Source organism: Eschrichtius robustus, chromosome 2, assembly GCF_028021215.1.
Source record: "Eschrichtius robustus isolate mEscRob2 chromosome 2, mEscRob2.pri, whole genome shotgun sequence".
Lineage (NCBI taxonomy): Eukaryota > Metazoa > Chordata > Mammalia > Artiodactyla > Eschrichtiidae > Eschrichtius > Eschrichtius robustus.
Genome location: NC_090825.1, coordinates 27,485,060 through 27,510,085, shown reverse-complemented (window position 1 = coordinate 27,510,085; position 25,026 = coordinate 27,485,060).

The window sequence follows — 25,026 nt, the reverse complement described above, 5'->3', positions numbered from 1 at the left end:
CTTTTCGGTAAGAGGAAAACCCTCTGATATTTACCAGCATATTGCAACTTGTATTTAGCTTTGGCTTAGGATAAGTTAATAATTTACTTAAGTGACATAGTCCATGGTGGAGATTTTTCTGTCTTAACACACATGGTTCAGTGTGTCATTTACCTTTAGGGTCTCTTAAAATGTGTTTGGAATTTAAAAAAATATATATGCTATACACGCCTTGCATTTCATAACCATGTGGTAGTTTCTGAATGTGTGGAGTTAGGACTCAAAATGAAAAAATAGAGGGAACCATGGACTGGATGGTTTTAAAATATGCTTTTTTACAATTTTGAGAGCAAAGGCTGAAAAGAACTACAGAAGTGATATATGAATGTAATCACTCTGTCTTTTGTAGCTCTTGTTTTCTGTTCTTTTTTTCTTGACCTCAAGCCAGGTTGCCTTCTGCTGTATACAGCTCTTTCCAGTAGGCTGGCTTTGTATTGCTTGCAGCCTGGACTTGGTCCCTGAAGAGATATTAGAGGAACAGTTTAATGGTTAGCAAGTTACGTTGGGAGCTGAGGTTGCTGAGGCAGAACAGGACACAATTGTCCAGACTAGCTGCTTGAGGAACAAGGTTGTCTGGAAGGTGTAAGTTTAGCTTTGGCAGTGGCCAAAGGCAGTGGTTAAGGGATGTCTTATAGAGGGACAGAGTCAAGGGGCTGCTGCCCTGGAGTTCTTTTGTAGTTCAGTTGCTCATAATTTCCAACTTATCCTCAACCCATGTGGGATCCTATTGTAGTTTTGGGGTTTATGGAGCTTTGAAAAAGATAAAATAGGAAGAGCATTAGCAAACTGCCTATGGGGAATTAAGTGACACTGCATAGTAACACTGGTGACTGTGAATATAACATAGAGCTGGGCTATTTATCCTTAGATATTTTAGTGATATACCGCATGCCCTTGCTTCTTTCCTTACACTGGGAGAAACCCGTTTGCAATAAATAAGCTTGTAATGTCCAGGGAGGAGTTTTGACTGTAAAACTGTATGACTTTGGCTTTCTTCATAAATATTTATATTTTAAGACATTCTCCAAACCTCATAACAAGAGATTTCAAAACAGCCAGGCCCTAAAAGAAATCTGTGCGAAGATGATGAAAACCAGGCTGTAAGCCTAAAAGAGAATTTCATGTACTCTTTCTAGCTCATCTTTCCTTGCAGCCTTGTTTTTTGGTTTTTTTTAAAAGGCTTTTTTGATGTGGACCATTTTTAAAGTCTTTATTGAATTTCTTACAATATTGCTTCTGTTTCATATTTTGGTTTTTTGGCCGCGAGGCATGTGGGATCTTAGCTCCCGACCAGGGATCGAACCCGTACCCCCTGCATTGGAAGGCGAAGTCTTAAGCACTGGACCACCAAGGAAGTCCCGCAGGCTTGGTTTTGACGGAATTTTATTCAGGTGTACGTGTGGTTGGGATAGGAGAGGAAGGAGACTCACTATATGTGAAGGAAATCTTCTGTCTCATATGCTGCTACTACAGGAAGGACTGAGATTTGGGAATCTGTGTTCATTCAATAAAAGTATTAGACACTCTGTAAAGGTCAGTTACATGGGTAAGAGGAAAAGTACATTCATGGCCATGACTACAACCTTAATTAAGGGCCAGATACATTAAAAAGTCCTCTTTTTGATCCCAAGAAGAGCCCAGATGGGGGCAAGTGTTTGGATGGATTAGTGAAAATTCATTATCTCTACAAGGGGAAAAATAACTTGAAAAAGCACGCATGTGCAGATGTTACACGTTCATTAGCATTATCTTAAGTTTTATGGAACTTGTTAGGAGGCTGAGATTATAGTAACAAAATTCAGGAATAATTTTGAGGACATAGAATTTCTGTATGTGAATGATTCTTATTTTGAATGATTTCAGAAAATATATTTCAAAGATGTGCTAATGGATATAGTCTAGGGGTTGTATCATAATTGTCCTGTGCTAGAGGACATGAATTTGAATTCCAAAATATTTGTATCTAGAGAGTTTTAAATTTGTTTAAAAGGAGAGGGCACTGGGGCCTGATTACGTCCATTTATCACAGGTGAATTTGTTCACTCATAAATTCTACAAGCTTTTGTTGAGAACACACTATGTGCTAGTCTTTACAGTAGGCATTTTTTGGTGAATGTACAAGAATGCTGCATGTCTCGTAAGAAGGTGGGAATGTTGACCTTTAGGGAAGAAGCTTTCCTGGAGGAGAGCTTCTGGGGTTTGGTATCAAGCCCAGGTAAGTAAAGGCGAGGTAAAGCCACCGTGTGGAGAGATACAGGCTCATCTAGAGGCCTCTGACAAATGTTCTGTGGCCCTTTGGGGATGTTTCCACAATTTGCTTATTTGAATTTTTTTTTTTTTTTTTTTTTTGAGTTTTAGGGAAGAGCTAAACATAGATTTCTTTCAGCGCCTGGATATTTTAAAATCTTTTGTTATGGGTTTTGGAGTATGTCTTAAAATATAAATATTTATGGTGAAATAAAGCATTTTCCTTGCTTTATTTGCTAGGAAAGTTCTGCAATTTTTGTGTGAAATGCAGAACTTTATAGCTCAGAAGAAGTGAACTGTGTGCAATTTTCCCTATCAAAAATGCCCTCTGTACCCCCTGCCCTCACTTTTAGTTCTTCGGTATCTACATCTACATTTTCTAAGGGTTTTCTTTTCTGTGTATCTCTTATTTATAGATCTTGCATCTAATTTATCTCTTTCCCCCATGTATTCAATGTTTGGGCAAATTTGGTTATGACTTTGAACTCAGATGGAAACTATTTGAGTTTTTAAATGTCCAAGCTCTTTGCTGTGGTTTCTCATATGTTGTCTTTCCTAAGTTTCTAATAATAACTTCCTCTGATCTTTCTGGTGGCAGCCAGGAGCTGCTTGGGTGATTGAGCTGCTCTTTCTAAATTATTGAGTTTTCCTTCATTGGAAGATATGGCTATTCTTGGATAGTAAAAGAGTTAGAATATAAGTGATTTGATTTGGTATTTTAGTCCTCTTAATTAGTCATTGTCAATGCATAAAGCTTTTAGGGTTTAGGGTAGGAGGTTGGTATAAACAGCAGTTATTTTTTTTCTCTGATCCACTTGCTCTCAAAATTTTACCAGATTTATGGGACTTCAGCAATAGCTTGGAATAGCAGTGTATCTTTTTCTAAGTATGTTGGTGCCCCTATCTTAACGTTAGGTATACAATAAAGGGTGCTTTTTTAATGGACAACTTCTTTCTGCTTTAGCCTTCATTCCTCTTGGAATAGTTCCTCTAACTAAAAATGTTTTATGATTTGTTTACTAAATGTTCATTTTAAAATAAAAAACCTTAAAGTTGGAAGGAATCTTAGAAATTCTTTATCTACCTTCCATTTGGTGAAGAAATACATTCAAACTCTTCTTGAACGGTTCTGCTGAGAGTAAACATCCTACCTCATGGGAACCATCCAATTTGTAAAAGTTCTACTTATATATTGAGCAAAAATACACTTAGTGTAGTTTCTAGTCATTTATTCTAGATGGTCTTCTGTAACAAAATGGAATGTCTTTCTTTTGCACATTTAGAATTGAAGTTATGAAGGCAGATGAGAATTAAGATACTAAACTCAAAAAGTTTACAGTGTGATGGGAAAGATGTGATTCACACTAAATAAAAGTATGTACTACACGCTGCAGAATGCATAGAAGATGTATTAAAGATATTTTGTTCTCTTAAAGGGTCACCTGAATTGGGACTTGAAGAAAAAGAGATATTTGGACTGAGCAATAGCGGAAGTGTAGAAATATGAAACAGTGTGACACATTCAAGTGAAATATGGCAAGAGTGAAAACAGCATGTGGTGTAGTGATGGGAAAGAAGACTAGAGAAGGAACTATAGATCATACACAGGCCCGGACTTTGAAGAGTCTTGTGTTCTTAAGGGAGTTTGAACTTTATATGGAATACAATGGATAGTCATTGAAGTATTTTAAGCAGGGAAGTAACTTGATCACATTTTCTTTTTAGTCAGATCACCCTTGGCAGCAGGTAAAGGGAGAAAGTAAAACAAACCTAGAATCCAGGAGCCTATTTAGGTTACTAAGGTAATTTAGGAAAACTTTGGGGGGGGTCTGTACTTAAGAAAGAAATGGGGGAGAGGGAGAGGGATGAAGAGAAAAGAAAAAAAGGAAAGGAAAGACAGAAAGAAAGACAAAGACAGAAAAACTAAAAAGACAGGAAGAAAGACAGAAAGTAAGGGAAGAAAGAATGAGAGAAAGTGAGAGGGTGTAGATGGGAGTGGAGAGGTGGGGAGGGAGGGAGATGGATAATGGACACAGGAGATGAATAGAAGAGAGTGATATCAACTGTCTTGGTTTTAACTTTACCATACGTTAGAATCACCTGGAAAGTTTTAAAGAAATATTTGTTCCCGTCCCCCCCCAGATTCTGATTAATTGTCACAGGGTGTCACCTGGGCATCAAGATTTTTAAAAGCTCCCCAAGGGATTCTAATTGTGTGGCAAAATTTGAGACCCACTGATCTATATCATCACCTATTGAATAAGTGATGGTTTTCAACCTTCTATTTATGTGGCACCAAGAAGTGGACAAAATGTTATACATGTGTTCTGATTAGGGAAAAGTACGAAAATTACTTCCTTGGATCAAGACACTATTCTTCTTTATTAATGAAGCCTAATATAGAATTTATTTACCGTTTTGGTAGTTATAGCCCATTGTTTCACACAGCGAGTCTGTAAATAACTAAAACCTACATGCCTCGTTCATAAGAATTATGTTAAACAAGGTGTCCTCTCTTCCCCACATTTGCAGTTGATTTTTTAAAGACAATTTTTAAGAGAAGTTTTAGGTTCACAGTAAAATTGAGAGCGAGGTACACAGATTCCCCATATACTTCCTGCCTCCACACCTACATAGCCTCCCTCATTTTCAACATTACTCACCAGGATGGTACATTTTTTTCTAAGAATGAACCTACACTGACACATTATAATCACCCAGAGTCCGTGGTTTACGTTAGGGTTCCCTCTTGGTGTTGTACATTGTATTGGTTTGGACGAATGCATAATGACATATATCCATCATTATGATATCATCAGAGTATTTTCACCACCCTAAAAATTCTCTGGCTCTGTTTTTCATCTCTCCCTCCCAAACCTCTGGCAAACCTGATCTTTTTATTGTTTCCATAGTATTGTCTTTTCCAGAGTGTCACATAGTTAGAATCATACAGTATGTAACCTCCTCAGATTGGCTTCTTTCTTCACTTAGTAATGAACATTTAAGATTCCTTCATGTCTTTTCATGGCTTGGTAGCTCATTTCTCTTTAGCACTGAACAATATTTCATTGTCTGGACATCCTACAGTTTATTTATCCATTCCCTACTGAAGGACATGTCAGTTGCTTCCAACTTTTGGCAATTATGAAAAAAGCTTCTATAAACATCCGTGTGTGGATATTTTGTAGACATAAGTTTTCCACTCCTTTACGTAAATACCAAGGAACGTGATTGCTAGATCATATGGTAAGAATTTGTTTAGTTTTGCAAGAAACCACCAAACCATCTTCCAGAGTGGCTGTACCATTTTGCCTTCCCACCATGAGAGTTTCTGTTGCTTCTTATCTTTGCTAGCATTTGGTGTTGTCGGTGTTCTGGATTTTGGCCATTCTAATAGGTGTGCAGTGGTATCTCATTGTTGTTTGAATTTGCATTTCCCTGATGATATGATGTAGAGCTTCTGTATGCTTATCTGACATCTGTGTATCTTCTTCAGTAAGCTATTACGGTCGTTGCTCCATTTTATTTTATTTTATTTTATTTTATTAACATCTTTATTGGAGTATAATTGCTTTACAATGGTGTGTTAGTTTCTGCTGTATAACAAAGTGAATCAGCTATACGTATACATATATCCTCATATCTCCTCCCTCTAGCATCTCCCTCCCACCCTCCCTATCCCAACCATCTTGGGGGACACAAAGCACCGAGCTGATCTCCCTGTGCTATGTGGCTGCTTCCCACTAGCTATCTATTTTACATTTGGTAGTGTATATATGTCCATGCCACTCTCTCACGTCATCCCAGCTTACCGTTCCCCCTCCCTGTGTCCTTAAGTCCACTATATACGTCTGCATCTTTATTCCTCTCCTGCCCCTAGGTTCTTCAGAACCATTTTTTTTTTTTTTTAGATTCCATGTATATATGTGTTAGCATACGGTATTTGGTTTTCTCTTCCTGACTTACTTCACTCTGTATGACCAACTCTAGGTCGATCCACTTCACTACAAATAACTCAATTTCGTTTCCTTTTATGGCTGAGTAATATTCCATTGTATATATGTGCCACATCTTCTTTATCCATTCATCTGTTGATGGACACTTAGGTTGCTTCCATGTCCTGGCTTCTGTAAATAGAGCTGCAATGAACATTTTGGTACGTGACTCTTTTTGAATTATGGTTTTCTCAGGGTATATGCCCAGTACTGGGATTGCTGGGTCATATGGTAGTTCTATTTTTAGTCTTTTAAGGAACCTCCATACTGTTCTCCATAGTGGCTGTATCAATTTACATTCCCACCAAGAGTGCAAGAGGGTTCCCTTTTCTCCACACCCTCTCCAGCATATATTGTTTGTAGATTTCTTTATGATGGCCATTCTGACTGGTGTGAGATGATATCTTATTGTAGTTTTGATTTGCATTTCTCTAATGATTAATGATGTTGAGCATTCTTTCATGTGTTTGTTGGCAAACTGTATATCTTCTTTGGAGAAATGTCTGTTTAGATCTTCTGGCCACTTTTGGATTGGGTTGTTTGTTTTTTTGATATTGAGCTGCTTGTAAATTTTGGAGATTAATCCTTTGTCTGTTGCTTCATTTGCAAATATTTTCTCCCATTCTGAGGGTTGTCTTTTCGTCTTGTTTATGGTATCCTTTGCTGTGCAAAAGCTTTTAAGTTTCATTAGGTCCCATTTGTTTATTTTTGTTTTTATTTCCGTTTCTCTAGGAGGTGGGTCAAAAAGGATCTTGCTGTGATTTATGTCAGAGTGTTCTGCCTGTGTTTTCCTCTAAGAGTTTGATAATGTCTGGCCTTACATTTAGGTCTTTAATCCATTTTGAGTATATTTTTGTGTATGGTGTTACGAAGTGTTCTAATTTCATTCTTTTACATGTAGCTGTCCAGTTTTCCCAGCGCCACTTATTGAAGAGGCTGTCTTTTCTCCACTGTATATTCTTGCCTCCTTTATCAAAGATAAGGTGACCGTATGTGTGTGGGTTTATCTCTGGGCTTTCTATCCTGTTCCATTGATCTATATTTCTGTTTCTGTGCCAGTAGCATACTGTCTTGATTACTGTAGCTTTGTAGTATAGTCTGAAGTCAGGGAGCCTGATTCCTGCAGCTCCGTTTTTCTTTCTCAAGATTGCTTTGGCTATTCGGGGTCTTTTGTGTTTCCATACAAATTGTGAAGTTTTTTGTTCTAGTTCTGTGAAAAATGCCAGTGGTAGTTTGATAGGGATTGCATTGAATCTGTAGATTGCTTTGGGTAGTATAGTCATTTTCACGGTGTCGATTCTTCCAATCCAAGAACATGGTATATCTCTCCATCTGTTTGTATCATCCTTAATTTCCTTCATCACTGTCTTATAATTTTCTGCATACAGGTCTCTTGTCTCCTTAGGTAGGTTTATTCCTAGATATTTTATTCTTTTTGTTGCAATAGTAAATGGGAGTGTTTTCTTAATTTCACTTTCAGATTTTTCATCGTTAGTGTATAGGAATGAAAGATTTCTGTGCATTAATTTTGTATCCTGCTACTTTACCAAATTCATTGATTAGCTCTAGTAGTTTTCTGGTAGTATCTTTAGGATTCTCTATGTATAGTATCATGTCATCTGCAAACAGTGACAGTTTTACTACTTCTTTTCCGATTTGGATTCCTTTTATTTCTTTGTCTTCTCTGATTGCTGTGGCTAACACTTCCAAAACTATGTTGAATAATAGTGGTGAGAGTGGGCAACCTTGTCTTGTTCCTGATCTTAGTGGAAATGGTTTCAGTTTTTCACCATTGAGGACGATGTTGGCTGTGGGTTTGTCATATATGGCCTTTATTATGTTGAGGAAAGTTCCCTCTATGCCTACTTTCTGGAGGGTTTTTATCATAAATGGGTGTTGAATTTTGTCAAAAGCTTTATCTGCATCTATTGAAATGATCATAATGGTTTTTCTCCTTCAATTTGTTAATATGGTGTATCACATTGATTGATTTGCGTATATTGAAGAATCCTTGCATTCCTGGGATAAACTCCACTTAATCATGGTGTATGATACTTTTAATGTGCTGTTGGATTCTGTTTGCTAGCATTTTGTTGAGGATTTTTGCGTCTATTTTCAGCAGTGATATTGGCCTGTAGTTTTCTTTCTTTGTGACATCTTTGTCTGGTTTTGGTATCAGCGTGATGGTGACCTCGTAGATTGAGTTTGGGAGTGTTCCTCCCTCTGCTGTATTTTGGATGAGTTTGATAAGGATAGGTGTTAGCTCTTCTCTAAATGTTTCATAGAATTTGCCTGTGAAGCCATCTGGTCCTGGACTTCTGTTTGTTGGAAGATTTTTAATCACAGTTTCAATTTCAGTTCTTGTGACTGGTCTGTTCATATTTTCTATTTCTTCCTGGTCTCGGAAGGTTGTGCATTTCTAAGAATTTGTCCATTACTTCCAGGTTGTCCATTTTATTGGCATAGACTTGCTTGTAGTAATCTGTCATGATCCTTTGTATTTCTGCAGTGTCAGTTGTTACTTCTCCTTTTTCATTTCTAATTCTATTGATTTGAGTCTTCTCCTTTCTTTTTCTTGATGAGTCTGGCTAATGGTTTATCAATTTTGTTTGTCTTCTCAAAGAACCAGCTTTTAGTTTTATTGATCTTTGCTATTGTTTCCTTCATTTCTTTTTCATTTATTTCTGATCTGATCTTTATGATTTCTTTCCTTCTGCTAACTTTGAGGTTTTTTTGTTCTTCTTTCTCTAATTGCTTTAGGTGTAAGGTTAGGTTGTTTTTTGAGATGTTTCTTCTTTCTTAAGGTAGGATTTTATTGCTATAGACTTCTCTCTTAGAACTGCTTTTGCTGCATCCCATAGGTTTTGGGTCGTCATGTTTTCATTGTCATTTGTTTCTAGGTATTTTTTGATTTCCTCTTTGATTTCTTCAGTTGTCTCTTGGTTATTAAGTATTGTATTGTTTAGCCTCCATGTGTCTGTATTTTTTACAGATTTTTTCCTGTAATTGATATCTAGTCTCATAGCGTTGTGGTCAGAAAAGATACTTGATATGATTTCAATTTTCTTTAATTTACCAAGGCTTGATTTGTGACCCAAGATATGATCTATCCTGGAGAATGTTCCATGAGCACTTGAGAAGAATGTGTACTCTGCTGTTTTTGGATGGAATGTCCTATAAATATCAATTAAGTGCATCTTGTTTAATGTATCATTTAAAGTGTTTGTTTCCGTATTTATTTTCATTTTGGATGATTTGTCCATTGGGGAAAGTGGGGTGTTAAAATCCCCTACTATGATTGTGTTACTGTCAATTTTCCCTTTTATGGCTGATAGTATTTGCCTTATGTATTCAGGTGCTCCTGTGTTGGGTGCATAAATATTTACAATTTTTATGTCTTCTTCTTGGATTGATCCCTTGATCATTATGTAGTGTCCTACTTTGTCTCTTGTACTAGTCTTTGTTTTAAAGCCTATTTTGTCTGATATGAGAACTGCTACTCCAGCTTTGTTTTGATTTCCATTTGCATGGAATATCTTTTTCCATCCCCTCACTTTCAGTCTGTATGTGTCCCTAGGTCTGAGTGGGTCTCTTCTAGACAGCATATATACTGGTCTTGTTTTTGTGTCCATTCAGCCAGTGTATGTCTTTTGGTTGGAGCACTTAATCCATTTACATTTAAGGTAATTAGTGATATGAATGTTCCTGTTCCCATTTTCTTAATTGTTTTGGGTTTGTTATTGTAGGTCTTTTCCTTGTCTTGTGTTTCCTGCCTAGAGAAGTTCCTTTAGCATTTGTTGTAAAGCCGGTTTGGTGGTGCTGAATTCTCTTAGCTTTTGCTTATCTGTAAAGGTTTTAATTTCTCCGTCAAATCTGAATGAGATCCGTGCTGGTTAGAGTAATCTTGGTTGTAGGTTTTTCTCCTTCATCACTTTAAATATGTCCTGCTACTCCCTTCTGGCTTGCAGAGTTTCTGCTGAAATATCAGCTGTTAACCTTATGGGGATTCCCTTGTGTGTTCTTTGTTGTTTTTCCCTTGCTGCTTTTAATACTTTTTCTTTTTATTTAATGTTTGACATTTTGATTAATATGTGTCTTGGCGTGTTTCTCCTTGGATTCATCCTACATGGGACTCTCTGTGCTTCCTGGACTTGATTAACTATTTCCTTTCCCATATTAGGGAAATTTTCAACTATAATCTCTTCAAATATTTTCTCAGTCCCTTTCTTTTTCTCTTCTTCTTCTGGGACCCCTATAATTCGAATGTTGGTGCATTTAATGTTGTCCCAGAGATCTTTGCGACTGTCCTCAATTATTTTCATTCTTTTTTCTTTATTCTGCTCTGCAGTATTTATTTCCACTATTTTATCTTACAGGTCACTTATCCGTTCTTCTGCTTCAGTTATTCTGCTATTGATCCCTTCTAGATAATTTTTAATTTCATTTTTTACGTTGTTCATCACTGTTTGCTCTTTAGTTCTTCTAGGTCCTTGTTAAACATTTCTTGTATTTTCTCCATTCTATTTCCAAGATTTTGGATCATCTTTACTATCATTATTCTGAATTCTTTTTCAGGTAGACTGCCTATTTCCTCTTCACTTGTTAGGTCTGGTGGGTTTTTGCTTTGCTCCTTCATCTGCTGTGTATTTCTCTGTCTTCTCATTTTGCTTAATTCCTGTGTTTGCGGTCTCCTTTTCGCAGGCTGCAGGTTTGTAGTTCCCTTTGTTTTTGGTGTCTGTCCCCAGTGGCTAAGGTTGATTCAGTGGGTTGTGTAGGCTTCCTGGTGGAGGAGACTAGTGCCTGTGTTCTGGTGGATGAGGCTGGATCTTGTCTTTCTGGTGGGAAGGTCCACGTCTGATGGTGTGTTTTGGGGTGTCTGTGGCCTTATTATGATTTTAGGCAGCCTCTCTGCTAATGGATGGGGTTTTGTTCCTGTCTTGCTAGTTGTTTGGCATAGGGTATCCAGCAGTGTAGCCTGCTGGTCGTTGAGTGGATCTGGGTCTTGGCTTTGAAATGTAGATCTCTTGGAGATTTTCACCGTTTGATATCACGTGGAACTGGGAGGTGTCTTGTGGACAAGTGTCCTGAACTTGGCTCTCCCACCTTAGAGGCGCTGCCCTGATGCCGGGCTGGAGCACCAAGAGCCTGTCTTCCACACGGCTCAGAATAAAATGGAGAAGAAAAAGAAAGAAAGGAAGAAGAAGATAAAATAAAATAAAGTAAAATAAAATAAAGTTATTAAAATAAAAACCAAAAAATAATTATTAAAAAAATTTTTTGAAAAATAATTAAAAAAAGAAAGAAAGCAAGAAAGAAGAGAGCAACGAAACCAAAAAAGAAATCCACCAATGATAAGAAGTGCTAAAAACTATACTAAAAAAACAAAATAAAACAAAAAAAACCGGACAGACAGAACCCTAGGACAAATGGTAAAAGCAAAGCTATATACAGACAAAATCACACCTAGAAGCATTCACATACACACTCACAAAAAGAGAAAAAGGGGGAAAAAAATATATCATTGCTCCCAAAGTCCACCTCCTCAATATGGGATGATTTGTTGTCTATTCAGGTATTCCAGAGATTCAGGGTACATCAAGTTGATTGTGGAGATTTAATCCGCTCCTCCTGATGTTGCTGGGAGAAATTTCCCTTGCTCTTCTTTGTTTGCACAGCTCCTGGGGTTCAGCTTTTGGATTTGGACCCTCCTCTGCGTGTAGGTCGCCTGAGGGCGTCTGTTTTTTGCTCAGACAGGTCGGGGTAAAGGAGCCACTGATTCGGGGCCTCTGGTTCACTCAGGCCGGGGGGAGGGAGGTGTATGGAGTGTGGAGCAAGCCTGCAGCGGCAAAGGCAGGCATGACGTTGCACCAGCCTGAGGCACGCCATGTGTTCTCCCAGGGAAGTTGTCCCTGGATCACGGGACCCTGGCAGTGGCAGGCTGCACAGGCTCCCAGGAGAGGAGGTGTGGATAGTGACCTGTGCTTGCACCCAGGCTTCTTGGTGGCTGCAGCAGCTGCCTTAGCATCTCATGCCCGTCTCTGGGGTCCACGCTGATATCCGCGGCTCTTGCCTATCTCTGGAGCTCCTTTAAGCGGCGCTCTTAATCACATCTCCTCACGCACCAGGAAACAAAGAGGCAAGAGAAAGTCTCTTGCCTCTTCAGCAGCTCCAGATCTTTTCCCGGACTCCCTCCCGGCTAGCTGTGGTGCACTAGCCCCTTCAGGCTGTGTTCACGCAGCCAACCCCAGTCCTCTCCCTGGGACCTGACCTCCGAAGCCCGAGCCTCAGCTCCCAGCCCCCATCTGCCCCAGAGGGTGAGCAGACAATCCTCTCATGGTGGTGAGTGCTGGTTGGCACCGATCCTCTGTGCAGGAATCTCTCCGCTTTGCCCTCCGCACCCCTGCGGCTGCTCTCTCCTCCGTGGCTCTGAAGCTTCCCTCCTCCGCCACCTGCAGTCTCCACCCGCGAAGGGGCTTCCTAGTGTGTGGAAACCTTTACTGTTTCACAGCTCCCTCCCACTGGTGCAGGTCCTGTCCCTATTATTTTGCCTCTGTTTTTTCTTTTGTCCTACCCAGGTACGTGGGGGAGTTTCTTGCCTTTTGGGAGGTCTGAGTTTTTCTGCCAGCGTTCAGTTGGTGTTCTGTAGGAGTTGTTCCACATCTAGATGTATTTCTGATATATTTGTGGGGAGGAAGTTGATATCCATGTCTTACTCTTCTGCCATCTTGAATCTCCTATCCCGATTTTTCCTTTTATGGCTGTTAGCATTTGACTTATGTATTGAGGCGCTCCTGTGTTAGCTGTATAAATATTTATAATTGTTATGTTGTCTTCTTGGATTGATCCCTTGATCATTATGTAGTGTCCTTTGTCTTTTGTAACTGTCTTTATTTTAAAGTCTATTTTATCTGATTTGAGTATTGCTACTCCAGCTTTCTTGTGATTTCCATTTGCATGGAATATCTTTTTCCATCCCCTCACTTTCAGTCTGTATGTGTCCCTAGGTCTGAAGTGGGTTTCTTATAGACAGCATATATAAGGGTCTTGTTTTTGTATCCGTTCAGCCAGTCTGTGTGTTTTGGTTGGAGCATTTAATCCATTTACATTCAAGGTGATTATTGATATGTATTTTCCTATTACCATTTTCTTAATTGATTTGTGTTTGTTTTTGTGGGTCTTTTTCTTCTCTTGTGTTTTCCACTTAGAGAAGTTCCTTTAGCATTTGTTGTAGAGCTGGTTTGGTGGTGCTGAATTCTCTTAGCTTTTGCTTGTCTGTAAAGCTTTTGATTTCTCCACTGGATCTGAATGAGATCTTTGCTGGGTAGCGTATTCTTGGTTGTAGGTTTTTCCCTTTTATTATTTTAAATATGTCCTGCCACTCCCTTCTGGCTTGCATAGTTTCTGCTAGAAGATCAGCTGTTAACCTTATGGGGATTCCCTTGTAAGTTATATGTGGCTTTTCCCTTGCTGTTTTCAATATTTTTTGCTAGTATTTAATTTTTGATAGTTTCAGTAATATGTGCCTCGGTGTGTTTCTCTTTGGGTTTATCCTGTACGGGACTCTCTGCGCTTCCTGGACTTGATTGACTATTTCCTTTTCTATGTTAGGGAAGTTTCGACCATAATCTCTTCAAATATTTTCTCAGACCCTTTTTTTTCCTCTTCTTCTTCTGTGACCCCTATAATTCGAATGTTGGTGCATTTAATGTTGTCCCAGAGGTCTCTGAGACTGTCCTCAATGCTTTTCATTCTTTTTTCTTTATTCTGCTCTGCAGCAGTTATTTCCACTATTTTATCTTCCAGGTCACTTATCCATTCTTCTGTCTCATTTATTCTGCTATTGATTTCTTCTAGAGTATTTTTTAATTTCAGTTATTGTGTTGTTCATCACTGTTTGTTTGCTCTTTAGTTCTTCTAGATCCTTGTTAAATGTTTCTTGTATTTTCTCCATTCTGTTTCTGATATTTTGGATCACCTTTACTATCATTACTCTGAATTCTTTTTCAGATAGGTTGCCTATTTCATCTTCATTTATTTGGTCTTGTAGGTTTTTACCTTGCTTCTTCATCTGTAACATATTTTTTTGTATTTAATTTTTTTTTTTTGATGGGTGTGGCTGTATTCCTGTCTTACTGGTTGTTTGGCCTGAGGCATCCAGCACTGGAGTTTACAGGCAGTTGGATAGAGCTGGGTCTTTGTGCTGAGATGAGGACCTCCAAGAGCCCTCACTCTGATTAATATTCCTTGGGGTCTGAGGTTCTCTCTTAGTTCAGCGGTTTGGACTCAGAGCTCCCACCACAGGAGCTTGGGCCTGACCTCCAGCCTGGGAACCAAGATCTCACGAGCCATGTGATGAGGCAAAAAAAAAAAAAAAAAAAGAAAAAAAGAAAAAAAAAGGAGCAGTATGATAACAAAGAATAAAAAACAAATAAAATTAGAAAGATAAAAAATATATTAGGAAAAATAAAAATATAATTGAAAAAAATGCAATAAGGTAAAACAAAACCACAACAGAAAAAAGAAAAAAGAAAAAAAAAGGGGAACAAGCCAAAAGGAGCAGAACAATTACAAAGTATAAAGAATAAATTAAAATTAGAAAATAAAAGATTTATTAGAAAAAATAAATGAATCAACAACAATGAATTAACAACAAGGTAAAACAGAAATCCAGTCTAAAAGAGGAAAGAAGAAGAAAAAAAAAAACCAAAAACCTTGGCTATGGAGGGGCAGAATTTAGGCGGAGGTGGAACTTAGGCGTGGGTGGGGTTTAGGATGGGGCGGGACCTGGGCGTGGGGGGGTGAAATTTGAGAGTGGGGCAGAGCCTAGGCTCAGGACCCACCTAGCCGGAAAGGGCCTTTGGGGCGGGGCCTAGGTGGGACGATGTTCAAGTGTGGGACGGGGCCTCTGCTTAGGACCCGCCCAGAGTGGAGGCAGCAGGTCCAAAGGGCTGCCTCTGGAGTGTGGAGTTCGGGAGTTTGGAGGTAAGGCCCAGGGTGAGGGTATGTGGGTGGGGTTTAGGCCCAGCGCTGTAGGAGGGGTTCTCGGAGGCGGTCTCTAAGTATAGAGGTAGGGCCTTGGGTGGGGGTGTAGGGGCGGGGCTTGGGCTCTGAGCAGCAGGAGGAAGGCCCCAAGGGCGGAGGATTAGGTCCGGGAGTCCAACAGCCTCCCCCGTACCTAAGTGGACAGGGAAAGCACTGGCCCCATTCCCTTCTGTTCCTTCATGCCCTTTTCCCACCGTCTCCCCCCGTCGCTGCCGGACCTCTAACCGTGGGTGGATCCCACTGGGTGTAGGAACTCCTCCCCTCCTCCAGCCACCCCTCAGGGACGCCAGTCCCCTCCCGCCTCCACTTCTCCTCCTCCCTCACTCCCCCCTCATGCCCCACATCCTACCCAGTCGCTGTGGGTTCCTCCCATCCCCTTAGGTGTCCATGGTCCCCCGTCGGTTCCTGGTAGGTGCCCTAGCTGTGTGGAGACGCAAATTCTGCATCCTCCTAGTCCGCCATCTTGACTCCTCTCCCCGGTGTTGTATTTTAAAGGGCATCACACCCAGGACCATTTAGATTTTTTCCTATGTTATCTTTCAAGAGTTTTATAGTTTTGTATTTTATGTTTAGTACTATGATCCGTTTTGAGTTAGTTTTTGTAAAGGGTGTAAGGTCTGTTTCTGATGTATTTTTCATTCCCTTATGACCAGGATGGTTGAAGAATTCTTAAGCTTTTAATTTACAGAAATTTTCAGAGAAGTCTCCTGATAAAGGCCTGATAGAAAAGTCCACTTAAAGGTATTTAGTCAGCAGGTCTTCTACAAGCTGCAATTTAGAATATGGTAAACATAGAGGTTGGGAAATGACCACCAATATTCCTGTCTTGGGAGAAAAATGCTATTTAATTATCTTTATGAGTTGAATAAATGTTGTTTTGTTTAAAGCATTTTGACTTCAACTTCAGGGGTCTGAAGATCTCAGAAGTTCAGATATTACCAAACAATAAAGTACTGTTGAACCAGTTAAGGGATGTGAATGCCATGTTCCTGAAAACTGATGGCAAGTTACAGATAAACTGTGAAACTTGCTAATACCCTTTCACTGGATTTCATTTAGAAGAACTCTAGTAGACAAAGGCTTTTGGTTCAAGATGTTTTATTATAGACTTTTCTTCCCAAAGTGGATATTTTCTAAGTTATAGACTTAAGCAAAGAAGCATTTTTTTGGTAAAACTCAAAGACATTTTTAACTGTAGCAAGAACAGGATTTTTACCATGAGTAAAGAAGGCATGTGGGAGTTCTGAAGACTTCTTTTGGAAAATAATTATTGAAGAATTATAAAACTAATTAAAACAGTCACTTTCAACTTTGAAAGTTGAAGTTTTTTTAAGGTTGATGCTAATAAAAATTTTGCAAGCAGATGAAGTTTGTCTTTTCTGGGCCTGCTATCCCTGTTCAGTTCTCTGGCCTCTTCTACCTTCTGCTATACCTTACTCCAGGATATCTACTGCCCTTATATACCATTTCCAGAGGCTGCCTTCCCATCTTCTACCTAACTATCACTACCATGTCAAACCTAAGCCTTTGGGCAGCATATTTCAGGCTGTCTTCTTTCAGATAGCCTGCTTTGAATCTTATTCTCTCAGCATCCTCATCAAAAATTGATTAATTTCCTATAAGTAATTTATATTGCTGGTGTATGTTTTTTAATATTTTACTTCATCTTGAGGGGCCATTCACAGAAAAGAACATGCAAATGTCCAATAAATATATGCTTGTAGGATTTATCACTAGTAGGCAGGGGTCTGGGAGGGTGAATTATCATAACACAATCTGACCCACCCACATTTACCTTTTAGTTTTCACTAACCTCCCTCACGTTCACTCTCCTCCTACCAAAATGGCTTTGCTGCTGTTCTCTGAAAATTGCAGGCATGCTCCTCCTTCTTTCACTTGCTGTTTTCTATTATATTGAGATTGAAACCTTTGCTGATTATCCTATTTAAAATTTCACCCTTTCTTCCTAGATACTCTCTCGTCTCCTCCCCTGCTTTATTTTTCTCATGACACTTATCTCCACCTGGCATACTATTGATTGACTGATATATTATCTATCTACCACCACTAAAATTAAGCTCTGTAAGGGTAAAAAGTTTTTAGGTCTGCTTTGATAACTGCTTGATTCCATATATAACACAGTGCCTGTCAAGTAATAACCCCCAAATATTTGCTGAATGTGTGAATTAAACCCTTTTGGAAAAGAATATGACAGTACTTATTCATACTAAAAATGAGCAGATTCTTTCACTCACTCATCACTCCTACTTGTAAATTAAAGTTGGCTGCATATTATTTTGGACTCCTCCCATTGAGAGGTGAGGTTTATGTCCCCTCCCCTTGAATCTAGGTAGGCTCTATGACTGATTGACCAATAGAATATGGTTGAAGGAACACCGCCAGTTTCAGAACCAAGCCTTAAGAGATTAGCAGTTTCCATTTCTGTTCTCTGGGAAGCTTGCTCTTAGAACCAGACATCATGCTGTACGAAGCCTAAGCAGTCCACAGAGAGTCCAGGTGGAAAGGAGTTGAAATTTTTGGTTAATAGTCCCATCTGAGTGCACAGCTAACAGCCAGCAACAACTTGCCAGCTATTTGAGTGAGCTGTTTGGAAAAGAATTCTTTAACGCCATTTGAGCTACCCCAGCTTAAGCTACATGAATTGTTCTGCTGAGCCCTGTCCAAATTATAAATTCATGAGCTGTTTTAGGGTGATTTGTTATATAAAGATTGGTAACTGGAACACCACTTTTAATGAATCTCTCTTACAGAAATAAGATCACCAGAACATAAGAATAGATGTACACAGGGATGTTTCTAGGATGATCTTTAGGAGAGTCCAGAAAAAAAAAAAAAAAAAAAAAAGAGGAAAGCAAGAAAATAAACTAGAAACAACAACATGAATACTCATCAATGCATTATGGTTAAAAAAATAGCTTTATTATATAACACATAATAATCAGTTTCATTTCTATACACTAACAATGAACAATCTGAAAAGGAAATTACAAAGACAATTCCATTAGCAATAGTATTAAAAAGAATAAAAAAGAATTAACCAAGCAGGTGAAAGTCTTGTACAATGAAAACTACAAAACATTGCTGAAAGAAATTAAAGACATAAATAAATGGAAACACATCCCATGTTCATGGATTGGAAGTATTACCCAAAGTGATCTGCAAATTCAATGCAATCCCTATTAAAATCCCAATGACTTTTTTTGCAGAAATAGAAAAACCCATACTAAAATTCTTATGGGATCTCAAGGGACCCCAAATAGCCAAAACAATCTTGAAAAAGAAGAACAAAGCTGGGGACTCACACTTACTGATTTTCAAATTTATTACAAAGCTACAGTAATTAAAACAGTGTGTTATTGGCATAAAGAGAAACATATAGACCAAACGGTATAGATAGGGTCAAATGATTTTTGACAAGTGTGCCAAGACCATTCAATGGGAAAATGACAGTCTTTTCAACAACTGATGCTGAGGAAACTGGATATCCACATGCAAAAGAATGAAATTGGACCCTTACCAAGCAACATATACAATAATTAACCCCAAATGGATCAAAAACTTAAATGTAGGACCTAAAACTATAAAACTCTTAGAAGAGAGTGTAGGGCAAAAAATGCACAACATTGAATTTGGCAATGATTTCTTGACTATGACACCAAAGGCACAACAATAAATGAAAGATAAGATAGACAAATTGGACTTCACAAAAATATTTAAATTATGTGCAATAAAAGCCACTGTCAATAGAATAGAAAGGCAATCCTGAGAATGAGAGAAAACATTTGCAAATCATGTATCTGATAAGGGATTAATACCCAGTATATATTAAAAAAAACTCCTAAAACTCAACAACAGCAAAACAAACAACCTGATTCAACAATGGGCAAGGAACTTCAGTAGATATTTCTTCGAAGAAGATACACTAATGGCCAATAAGCACATACAAAGATGCTCAACATCACTAATCATTAGGGAAATGCAAATTAAAACTACAGCAAGATACCACCTCACACCCATTAGGATGGCTACTATCAAAAAACAAACAAACAAACAACCAGAAAACAACAAATGTTGGTGAGGACGGGGTGAAATTGGAACTTTGTGCATTGTTGGTGGGAATGTAAACTGGTACAGCCACCGTAGAAAATAGTATAGCAGTTCCTCAAAAAATAAAAAATAGAATTACCATATGATCCAACAGTTCCATTTCTGGATATATACCCAAAAATATTGAAACAGGGTCTCGAAGAGATACTTGTACACCCATGTTCATAGCAGCGTTATTCACAGTAGTCAAAATATGGAAGCAACTGAGGTGTCCATCAACAGATAAATGAATAAACAAAACGTGGTATATACATCCAAAGGAATATTAATAACCTTTTAAAAAGGAAGGAAACTTTGACATATGTTATAATATGGATGAACCTTGAGGACAGTATGCTAAGTGAAATAAGCCAGTCACAAAGACAAATACTGTGATTCCACTTATATGATGTACTTAGAGTAGTCAAAACCATAGAGACAGAAAGTAGAATTGTAGTTTACAGGAGCTGGGGAGGAATGGGGTGATTATTGTTTAATGGGTACAGTTTCAGTTTTACAAGATGAAAAGAGTTATGGAAATAGAGGGTGATGATCGTTGCACAAGATGATCGTTGCACAACCTTATGAATGTATTTCATTCCTCTGAACTGTACAGTTAAAAATGGTTAAGATGGTAAATTTTATAAATTTATAAATTTTATGTGTATTTTGCCAAAATAAAAAAAATTTAATGACTCTATTATGGACTTATTTTGGTATTATTATAAATGAGTTAAAGCTATATATATTAGCATAGAAAGATATCCAGAATACATTGATAAATTTAAAAAGCAAGTTTCAGTGTAAAATGGTCAGTATAATTTCATGTACGTAAAAAAGAAAACACTATGTTTTACATAGTTATGTAAGCATAAAAAGCATAAAGAATGTATACACCAAATTATTAACACTGATTTTGTCAAGAGAATGAGATTGGATAGGGGAGATTGAGACAATTTTTTTTTTCTTTAATTGCTTCTATATTGTTTGAATTGTTTCAAAAAACCCCAAATACTGCTCTAGAAATTTAAAATGTATATATCTTGGGTTTCAAAGAAAATGGTAGTGATATGCGTATATGAGTCCAGGTGTTTGTTTATTGGGGAACTTTCTTAGAACTGCTGCTCTGTTCCAGGAGAATGGCTTCTCCATGGATGAGAGGCTGAGGAGAGGACCTCAGGAGTTATGACACTGAACAAGATTTCCCTCCATTCCTTCTGCCGAGGCTTTGATGGCGGCACCAACACTAGGGTGACTAGAAGAAAAAGGAAAAGGAATGCTCCTATTCTAGTGCAGATAGCCTTCCCAAGTGTTAGGAGAGAGAAACTCTTCAATACTTGTATAACAAGCCTTTTGGTGGTTTTGGAACCGGGTTCGAGGGATTTTCAAGTGGAAAACGAGATCTGTCTAGTCACTTATTTTGGAAGTGGTCTCTGACTTCTTTTTTGTGCGATCTTCATAGAAATAGGTTCTCAGAGAGTTGATTAGTGGATAATTTTACCACATGTGTAAAAGGGGAGAATACTTTTATAATATAGTGATTTATTTGGTGTGGGGAGAGGTGATTGGTGAAAAGGGGGCATGCATTGAAGCCTAGGGATCTCTCTTTCATTAGTGGTGAGGCTGTGGACAGAGTTAAAAGTCTAGGAATCAAAAGAACTGTGCTCTGATCCTAGTTCTGCTGGTGATTAGCTGACTTTAAGCAAAATTTACCCACTCTGTGACTCTGTTTCCTTACCTGTATATGGAGACATGACAGAAGAAAGATTGTCTTTCACTGCCTACATAAAATTATCACAGTATTGCTTCCTTACAGGAGTTTATAAAAATAAGTTATGTCTTGCCATTGCAGCAGCTAGATGGCACCATCACCTTTAACATTTGTTTTAATATTGATAATTTGAATTTAATTGCAGCTGGTACTGAATGTGCTGTACTTCTTTCTTTCTGTGATAGCGTTTAGATGAAAAGGAACGTAGCTATGTTGCTTTGAAACACTTTGGATCTCTTCATAGAAGATTCATCATAGATAAGCCTGAAGTTTTTTAGAAAACAAAAAGTCATCCTTTAGTAGAGGACAGAATCACTCTATTCTAATCACCCCTGGGGTCATAGTTGCCCTAGTTTCATCAGAGTTCTTTCTTTTCACCCTGGATGACATGCTTACAGGCCTAGCCTGAGGGAGTAAAATTATGTGAGAAGGGTTGTGTTTATTCAAGAAGGTTCTGTCCTTACTACATCTTCAGATCCAGGGGAAGAGATCTAGAGTTACTAGCTATATGGTTTGTTGATTGTTGAATCAGATTTTAGCAATCCCTGAGCAAACCAGCTTCTACAACTAAGGACATTTTACAACTAAGGACGTGAGATCCAGAGAGGTTAAGTGATTTGTACAAGTTTACCCCCAAAATAGTCTCCAGACTCCCATCCCTTGTTTTTCCACTGGGCTGCTGCCTTTTTTTTTTTTTTTTTTTGAGTAAACTTAGATGGTCTGCCTTGGGTGTCACAACTAAATGGGAGTTTGCAGGATTGCTTTGTATTTACCAAATAAATAAATAAATAGAATCTCATAAGAAGGATGAAATATTTAAACCAGTTCTAGCTCCCTTATCACCAATGAGCTCTAGAGCAAGGGTGCTTTGGGCAACTGGGGAATCATGTGTGATCAAACTTTTTGTGATTTAAGTTCTCTGTTTCTTAAAAATGGGTTTAAGTAATATTTTGCCCTTCTTAAAATATTTCACTAAAAAAAATACAAGAAAGTTAAGGAGAGAATGGAGTAAAAATTTTTTTTAATTTTCTAAAATAATATTATAGAAATCTAGCTCATTGTTATTTTTTCTCTAAGGAGTTAATTTTTCTTCTAAATTTATGTCTTAGTTATTTATAATGGTTTTTCCAGTTTGCAAGATGCTAGAAGAACATACTTAACAAGGAGCCATCTTCCACCTCAGCTTTGCTTTTGTTGATTTAAACAGGAAAGATTTGTGGATTCAGCCTCATCCACTTTTTGATATACCTGCACAAAAATTATGGGTGTTGTGATATACTAATATAATGATACTTTCTTTGGTTTTTCTTTCTTCGAGTGTTTAGTTACTGAATTGTGAATTCCAGAGAGTCACTAAGACTTAGATCTGCTTGAAAGACTATAGCAGTACTGGATAGCACATTGACCATAGTCTATTTTTTCTCTCTTTTCATCAAATCTGTCCCTTGCAAAATAAAGATTACTCAGCAGTTTATGTATATATTTTTTATGGTTTTGACACACCTTTTTTTTTCCTTGTGTATTATGTCGTGACTATAAATCTCTTTTCCCAGAACTGTGAGACAGGATGGTGAATAGTTTTAGGAAATTATGTTGATAGTAACTTGATATTCTGAGAGTAGTGTTTCCCAGTCTGTTTGAAACCTTTAAAATGAAGAAAATAAATTGAAGGAACTTTGCATGATAACAGTTATATTTATATTATGTGTTGACTGTGAAAATACATAATGACAAAGAGCTACTATAAATTCAGTAATACTGTTTACTTGAATTAGTGTTTTATTAGTCACAAAACATACACATATATTTGAAAAAATATGAGTACTTCTATGAGCAAAATATATCATGTATTTAGATGAGAGATAGTACTAGACATACCTAGAGATTTAGATACAGGTTTTCTGTAGCTTCCCCAAAACTATAAATTGGGAGCCATTGTTGTAGGATGATAAATACCTCCTAGTGAATTGGGTTTTATTGATAATATTCAGCTGCAGCTACAAGTGTATTGGGAACTTAATATGTTCCAGAAATTATGCAAAGTTGCCTTACATGTATTAACTAACTTAATTCTCATAGTCCTATAAGGTAGGTACTACCATTGTCTCCATTTTATAAATGTACAGAGAGAAGCTTAAAGGGTTTAAGTCACTTTTTCAAGGTCACATAGCTAATCAGTGGCAGATCTGAGCTCCAGTACAAGAAATTCCAGAGCTTGGCATTAACCACAACATTTTTTCCTTCACTGAATTAAAATCTGTTACTCACTTGAAAGTTTAGTATGATGTTTTACACTCATAGAGAATTCTGATTTTCATGCATATATCACACAATCAGAGAGAGGTAAGCTGAAATAGCTATCAGTTTATTGTTCCTGGAACAAAAGTGTATTTTAATAAAAACACAGTCACCTAATACACCTGGCAGGGACTTTAGAGATCATACAAGACAGTGGTCTCAAGCAGAGTAGGGAGACATTTGGGTGAGCATTAAAATTCAGAATCCAAGACTCCCCACAGACATACTGAATCCAAATTTCTGGGGGGCAGATGAACTTCGACATGTATATTTCAAAGATAGCCCCAGATGAGTTTAGTGTATATCTCTGGTTAAAAATCACTGGTCTAATTCACCTTCCTCATTTTTTTTTTTTTTCTGAAGAATTTGAAGTCCAGAGGGAGGGCAAGTTACTCCTGCTCAAGATCTAATTTAAAATCTTTGCAATCATCACCATAAACATTTTTCTTTTCTGTTTTCAGAAATCTATAGAGATAAAAGATCCTTTGAGTGTCTTACAATCTGAATAGGGAGACAGGATTTAGGCAGAAAAATATAAATGACAAAAGCAACGTATGCTATGTAGAAAAATGAATGGTGGCAGAAAGAGAAGGTGTTTAGTTGAGAAAGACATCTCTAAGGTAGTCTTTGGAATGGCAGTGGGTCTTGAAAGAAGAATGGAACTTAGTGAAGCAGAGAGGGGTAGCGGGAAGCTTTCCAGGTAGAAGTAGTGTGATAAAAAAACAGGGAGGCAGGAAGCTGAACAGAAGTTTGGTGTAAATGAACGGACCATTCTAGCTAAGGTAGATGGTTTTCTGGGGGACAAGATGGGGGCTAGATGGTGGCCTTGTGTGCTAGACTAAGAAGTTTGCACTTTTTCCTATAGGAAAAGAAAAGCTATTGAAAGTCTTAGAGGATGAGTGATGGGTGAAAATGATATTTGCAAGTCCAGTGGCTGAAGTTGAGAGTAGGGAATTGGACTCACTTGATGATTTTGGGCCCACCCTATGGAGGTAGAACTGGCATAAAATTAAGAGTTGGAATGGCAGGTTTAGCTTGCCTATTGGAATTCTGTCACTATTATTGTTTCCAGACATGAGCTATGATAGCAAATAAGCAAGGAGAGTCCTGCTCAGGACCCTCAAAAAAGCGCCCTCAACTGCTTTCTGTGGTAGAACTTCTAATACCTGTGTTTAAATAGTTTAGTATTTTTAAATTTCAAAGAGAGTCGAAGAGACAGAATTTAGTCTGAGGTTTTAAAAATTTGCTCACTACTGTATTATTCTCACTCTAGCCAAGTATACCTATTTGTCATTATATTTTCACAAAATTTCAGTCAATGGTGACATTGATTTTGCCTCAGAAAGAGAAGTAAACTAGAAGGCCATAGTAACTCTTCAGGAATAATTTATTTACTTATTTTTGTTCACCTTTATGGAATTTTTTAAATTAAGTGCTTTTTATTCTGAGATAGCTATAGATCTATACACAGTTGTTGCAACTAATACAGAGGGGTTCAGTGTACCCAGTTTTCCCCAGTGGTGATAT